This window comes from Phocoena phocoena, chromosome 2 (genome assembly GCF_963924675.1).
Source record: "Phocoena phocoena chromosome 2, mPhoPho1.1, whole genome shotgun sequence".
Classification (NCBI taxonomy): Eukaryota; Metazoa; Chordata; class Mammalia; order Artiodactyla; family Phocoenidae; genus Phocoena; species Phocoena phocoena.
The window spans coordinates 55,815,821-55,823,593 of record NC_089220.1 but is presented as its reverse complement, the minus strand read 5'-3'; positions in this window follow the sequence as shown (position 1 = coordinate 55,823,593).

The following is a 7,773-nucleotide window of genomic DNA, read 5'->3' as shown; positions in this document are numbered from 1 at the left end:
TAAAAGTTCTTCACAGTGAATGAAAATTATATGGATCAAAAGTTTAGATCTACATAAAGAAAAAGTGTCAGAGATGAAGGTAAAATAAAATGTTTTATTTTCTTATTCTTAATTGATCTGATAGGTACCTATTTAAACTAATAATATTATCAATGTTTGAGTATTTGTAACATGCAGAAAAGTGGATTGAATGACAGCAATGTTATAATGGGAGGGAGGATGGAATTAGAAATTCTCCTTTAAAAATTACTTACCCTGTCACTGAAGCTGTATACTGTTATTTGAAAGTGAACTTAAGGTGTATATTGTAAGCTCCAGAGTAACCAGTAATTTAAAATAGGTATATATAATTCATATACTAATGGACTAGAGAAAATTGACTAATACAAAATTCTCATTTAAAACCCCAGAAATTAGAAAAAGTGGGGAATAGTAAAAAACAGAAGAAACAAAGAACAAGTATAACAAATAGAAAACAGTTATAAACAGGGTAAACGTTGCTTCAACTATATAATCACTTTAAATGGTGTAAATATAGCAAGTAAAATACAGAGACTCTTAAGAGTGGTTAAAATAACAAGCCCAACTATATTCTTTCTGCAAGAAACCCTCTTTAAATATAAAGGCACAGATAGTAAAGAGATGAAGAAAGATAACATGCTAATATGCTAATACTAATCAAAAGAGAGCTTGAGTGACTATATTAATTTTAGAGAAAGCAAACTTCAGAACAAGGAAAATCATCTAGGATAAAGTGTAGCACAACATAACGATAAAGGAATCAATTCTGCTGGAAGACAAAACAATTTACAATGTGTGTGCATGTAAAAACAGAGCATCTAAATAAGTGAGACAAACAGTGATAGAACTACATGGAGAAATACATAAATACACCACAATAGTTGAGACTTCAACACCCATTTTTAAGCAATTGATAGAGCCATCAGATATAAAATCATCAAGGCCATAACTGAAGAGAACTGGATCTAATTGATATTTATAGACTACTTCATCCCACAGCACTTGAATACATTTTCTTTTCAAGCTCACATGGAACATTTACCAAGATAGATCACATTATGGGCCAATAAAACACACCTAAACAAATTTTAATAAATAGAAATTATATAGATTATGCTCTCAGACTACAATGGAATACAAAATAAAATTGTATTCAATTACAAAATGTTTTCAATAACAGAAAATCTCAAAATATTTGGAGAGTAAAAAACACACTTCCCAATAACACTAGGGTCAAAGAAGAAATCTCAAAAGAATTTAAGAAATACTTTGAAGAAAATGAAAATACAATCTATCAAAATTTGTGAGATGCTGTGAAGGCAGTGTTTAGAGGGAAATTTATAGCATCAAATGCATGTATTATAAGAAAAGACAGATCTAAAATCAACAATCAAATCTATTTTAGCAAGTTAGAGAAGGAGAAACAAGGGAAATTTAAGCCTAAAGCAAATAGAAAGAAATAATCAAATTTAGAGCAGAAATAAATGAAATGGAAACCAGAAATCACTGAAGCACAAAGCTGGTTCTTTTGACAATATCAATAACATTTATGTAAAAAGTCGAGCCAGGATAACCAAGAAAAATGTGAAAAGACAAAAAGTACTAATCTCAAGTTGGGAGTGTCCATCACTAATAATCCCATAACATTTAAAAATAACAGTAAAGGAATATTATGAACAACTTTATGCTCACAAATTTATTATAGTAATTTGAGAGCTAAAATTATAACACCTTTAGGAGAAAATATAGGAGAAATACTTGTGACTTTGAGTTAGGCAAATATTTCTTAAGACAGCAAGAATACCGCATATATTTTAAAAAGTAATAAGCATATCGAAAGTTTTTGAATGCTCCTCAAGATGCACCATTAAGAAAGTAAAACAAAAACAAAAGAAAAAAACAAACAAAAAAAGAAACCCATAAGCTGAAAGAAAATATTTGCAAACCATACATCTGAAAAGCGACTTATCTTTAATAAATACTAAGAATTCTTATAATCCATTAAAAATTGCAAAAAGGTAATTAGCATTTAACCAAATAAGATGTATACCAGCCCTTATAAAATATATGATTTGTGCTTATTATAAAAAAAGGTGTTCAACATCAGTTATTAGGTCTACAACATAAAAGACTGACAATATATCATTCTGGGAAAGATGTGGAGAAACTGGAATGTTCAGACATTGATGATGGGAGTGTAAAATAGTACATCTGCTTTAGAATAGAGTTTGACAATTCCTTAAAAATTATACATATAAATATCAAATGACCAACTTTTCTACTTGTAGATATATACCTTCAAATATATAAAATTATGTCCATACAGCTACATGTACATGACTGTTCATACCAGCATTATTTATACTAGATAAAATCAGGAAATAATTCAGTCAACCAACTAGTGATAAACAAAATGTTTATCCTTATATGCTATTCAGCAATAATAAAGAATGAATTACTGATTTATGCAGCATCATGGATAAGCCTCAAAAACATGCTAAGTGAAAGAAGTCAGATCAAAAAGACTACAGTCTTGGAAATTTCCACTAATATAAATGATGTGAAAATAAAATGTAATGGCCTGTTTTTACAAGGGATATTTTCTCAAGGTCTTCCTATGAATGCCACTTAAGATCTCAGATCAAGTTTTCTGTTCATTCCTGTGTGATTCTTCAGAGAATTGATATGTCACCCTCTGGAATTACTAATAATTGTTCAATAGCTTCTGAGTTTCAGAAATAAAAAATTCCTCCATTTTCTCTCACTAAAATTTGTTCCATATCTAACAATTTGCTGACTCAAATACCTCTGAAAACTATTCTTAGGTAGTAGTCAGTAAATGATGAATTAAATGTGATTCTTTAATACCTAACCAAACTAAGCTCTATATAAATGTATAATTGTACCATTTATTTGACAACATACTAGTGAAATCACCAATGTCATTTTCAAATATTCTGCAAATATCCCAATATGTAATTTTTAAAGTAAAGTAACAGAACATGGCAATGTCAAGACCAGAAGAATCCAAGTCATTTGATTTATTTAGTAAGTAAAGGACAAGTGGTTGAACAGCTTAGTATTTCTGAAGGGAAAAAATCATTTTACACAACATTGAACTTAGATCAGAGCAATACAGTGTAGGTGAGAAAAAGTGAATCAGATAAATTCCTGAGTGTCTCTGGAGAGAAGATAAGCACTGCAAATTGTCTCCTTTTCAGAGAGGAATATTGGGGTGAGAAGGTCATAGTGATCAAACCCCATCAGGTGACTGACTATTAAATTCAATAGCCTCTGCAGTTTTCTTATCGACTTCTCAAATCTCCATTAAGGAAATGTCTCAAGGGAGAGAGACAAATAAACCATAGGGAAAGTGGTTTGAAATAAAGCCAGCTCCAGGATAAATGTCTAGTTACCAGTGAATGTGAAAATAAAAACAGCTACAAAATATAAGCAGGTTAGTGTTATTTAAATCATTACAAATGCAGATTTAAATGGGCCAGTTCTGCGGTTAGAAAACCAAATAATCACTTGATGTTGGAAATCCTATAATTAACATATAAAGCATAGACATTTGGAACAGTTAAATTCTATCTGAAGATCCAGTCTCTTGTTTAGGGTGTAAAATCATGCATTGTGTTCTTAGATATATGGACCCCTCTAATAAAGTGTTATAAATAAGGGTAGAGTCAGGAACATTCCTGATTATTTTTGTTTTTTTCATATGATCCTTCCTTATGGAAAATGGGACTGAAACAATCAGAATTTCTAAATGAATCTGTCTCCCTCTGTCTTTAATATTTATATTAGAGTGGCATATAAATTTAATGCCAATGAAAAGGGGTGTGTGTGTGTGTAAGCAAGATTTTCAATAAGTCACAATTTGACTCCAACTTAATAATTTTCAATAATACAAAAATAATCTAGTGATGGGAAAATAATCTAGACATAGAGTCCCAACTTTTTCTTTTTGCAACACCTCCTATCCCTAAATTTTATCTGGAAATACATAAGCACACTATTCATGGTATGGATGACACATTGTTCACATTGTCAGTCATGGAACACTTGTAAGTTCAGCAGCATTCTAAAGTTCCATAAAACAAAATAACTATCTTGCTCTAACTCATCTCCATTGTAAAGATTATAGAGAACTAAAAAAGAGAGCTTTAGAGAACTAAAAGCTCTCAAATGGGACAAAAAAAAGTTTTGGGTTTTGATCATCTTGTAATTTTGAGTTATTGTAGTATAATCTAAAATTTAAATGTTGGCACATTTCGTAGCGTATCATTATAATTAAAGTGTATAAATTAGATATTTATGCATTACTTATTTGTGCCTTCTAAAGGAAGCTATTACTTAATAAATTCAATAGAATTCTTTAAGCTACTCTAAGAAACTATACTAAAATCTGACCAGCCGTCTGTCAGTAGACATATAGCTGTCTCAAGTTTCTGTAGCTTCACTGTATTTTGAGAGATGTATGGTGTATAGATCTTGGCTCCCTCTAACTTTTCCACTGATCCTTCTACACAGTTGCCTATACGATGATTTTCATCTATAATTATACTCCATGTTTATATAGTAATCACAAATATTTTGTTGTAGTATTTTGAGATCCTGTTTTCTTATTTGAAGAAATAGTTGTAAATAAACGTTTCTATAATGAAATAAACGTTTTTATAATTACTTTAATACTTTAAATAATAAAATTACTTTAAATAATAAAATTGGTACAATTTAATATAATGAGTGTGAAAAAAACATTTATAATTACTAAAAAAAGTCAATAGCTCTTACATCCATAGCTTTAAGCAAAACCTGCCAGATTAAATAATATATCATATATGATTTCATCTCTATAGAAAAAAGTCTGTAAATACTCTTAAATGTTACAGTAGTATTTATCTTGTGGTCTTGTGAAGTCTGCTAAGGACACACCTATGAGCCCTGCAGTCTTTGAAGCCCTAGGAACCTCTGGTCAATACTGCAGTTATAGTGGTGGAGTCGTACAGAACACAGCAGAGTGAGGGTCCAGGTAGGAAGCACCTTGGCTTTTCTCAGCACTGATTTCACATTAACGTGTTTTCAAAGCTTTCTTCTCCCCATGGAGCTACCCTACCTGTCCTGAGCTACACTACGTGTCCTATATATCCCATGAGGTCCTCTAATTCCTCCATCTGCTGTCAACACATTTTCCCACTGGCTTTCTTTCCAGTTGTTAGTACCATTCTGATTTGTTTCATGAAGGTTAGTTATAGTTACAAAGATTCAAGGGGTATGCCTGAAGTGTCAGAATTCAGAGAGTGTTACATTTGTGATGCACACTCATATGCATGTATATTGATGAAATTTAAAAATTCAAGTAACCAAGAATAAGTTTACTAAATGACTTGAAAGACCTCAACACCAAAAGCAACACATCATTACTGAAAGAAATTAAAGAATGTCAAAGTAAATGGAGGGTTATACAATGGTCATGGATTGGAAGACAATAATAGAAAGACGTCAGTTCTCAAATTGACATTGCAGTAAGTAAAAACCTTAGCAGATTTTTCTATTGAAAGTGGCAGGCCTATTTTAACAGTTGTGGGGGAAATGCAAACGTCTGAGACTAGTCAAGGCAATGAAACTTAAACACTTCTAGGTATTAGAAAATTATAATGACAAAAAGTATGGATTTTACACAAGAGTAGAAAAATAGACAAGTGGAACACAATAGGTATTCCAGAAAAAGTTATAGCCACATACTTATTCTTGATATGTGACAATGTTCACAGCAGTTCAGAAAAAAATTATATTTTTCTTAACAATAAAAATAATTTTAAAAAGTCTTCCTTTTCCCATCCCATAGCGACTTAAAGTATGATTACTTACAATAGAATTGTCTAGCATATTTTGAAAATGAAAAATTGTATTATATCACAACTATTTGAGAACATGCATTGATTAAATGGTCATTAAATGCTGAATGTAGAGAAAGTAACTTTGATTTGTCAAAATAAGCAAAGAATGATAAAAATAAATACAGAAGGCATATATATTACTTATTTGAAATGCTAATACATCTGAAATTTGTAGTTTCAAGGAAGTATCCTAGATCACCATAACTAGTCACTCTCTAAATAGTTACTTTTTTAATGTATATGTTTGTAGAAAACCTGGGAATTTCTCCACCCTAAGGGTCCTCGATGTTCCTTCATGCTACTACTGACTTCTCAGTTACCAAAAATTATATGTTGAATTAAGGAGAATACATTATTAAGTACTTTCTTACACCATTAACAAGATTAAGTTGATGTTTGTGTCAAGTTTTGTTTTGAAGCAGATTCAGAAAATTTTGTCAGCAAAAACGATCTTATTTTTCGTGTGGTTGAGACAATTTGTGACAAATTTCCAACTTTCAAATGTATCAAATTACTACAGTTGACCCTTGAACAGCATGGATTTGAACTGCACTGGTCCACTTATATGCAGAGTTTTTTCATTTCTATAGTACTACATGTTCCCCTGTTGGTTAAATATTCAGGTGTGGAACCACAGATATGGAGGACTGACTATAAGTTATACCTGAATCTTTGACTGCAGGGAAGGTCGGCGACCCTAGCTCCCACATTGTTCAAGGGTCAACTGTATATTTTAATTTTCCCCATTTGGCTAGGTTTTTTTTTTTTTTTTGTCTTCAACAAATTTGTTCTTTTTAGTACTCATTATAGACCAAGATGGATATTTTATTTAAAGGAGTACTGTTGAAATGTTAAACCAACAGAACTATATTTTTAACAGTGAATAGCTCATTGCTTTTAATTTAAAACACAATAAATTATTTGACTAATTTATGCTTGTAAAATAAAGTTAAATGCCACTTAAATATTATAAATATTCATTAAACAGGTATAAATATTATAAATGTTTATATGTACTAAGTCTTTCATTGTAAAAGTGACACAAAAGGGGTGGAGTTACAGTTACCTTCCCCAAATTTGTCCTTAAATTGATCAAAATTTCCAAGTGTATTTATTTATGAACTGTATGCTTTTTTAACGGTCTCACCCAAGCCAGACACACTAGAAATAGCTAATTTGTCTGCTAGATGCCTAAGATAGTAATTGATCAGAAATAGTACCCTCTCGTATCTTATTAAGCAGAGATGTCTACCACATCCTAGTAGAGGAGAAATATGTGAAATGATGTAGAGTTTTGGAAGAAAGTATGATATTTAGGGTAACAAATTTGATATCATATAGACAAAAGCAAAGGAGGTGGAAAGAGAGGATCAAGAAGAGAGGGAAGGAGGCTAGATTTTCCTAAGTACAAATCATTAAAGAACTTCCTGATCTGCCATTCTAAGAAATGTAGAAATCTTCTATAGGCAGTAGGGACCTATATAAGATTTCTGCCAGAGAAACAAATTGAGCGGGTTTCGATTTTTGAAAGAAAATTCATGGAGTTGTAAAGAATGGAAGTCAGTTCTTCACAAAGGAATATTGTGTACTAGAAGACAGCTGATTACTGTCTGTGCTGCTTTCACCTATTTTTTTCTTCAGGAAATGGCTACATAATATAATTTTCTAACTAGATTCCCTACAATGTCCTTAAACCTATTTGAGTTTACTAGAGTCTGTAAATAATTGTTTACCATCTCTATATGCCTAAATATAATTAAAATGCTTAAGTGTCCTAGGAAAGTTATTTCATCTGTAAAGTATATCCAGATGACATTCCCATCATTTGATAACATTGTCTCCCCTT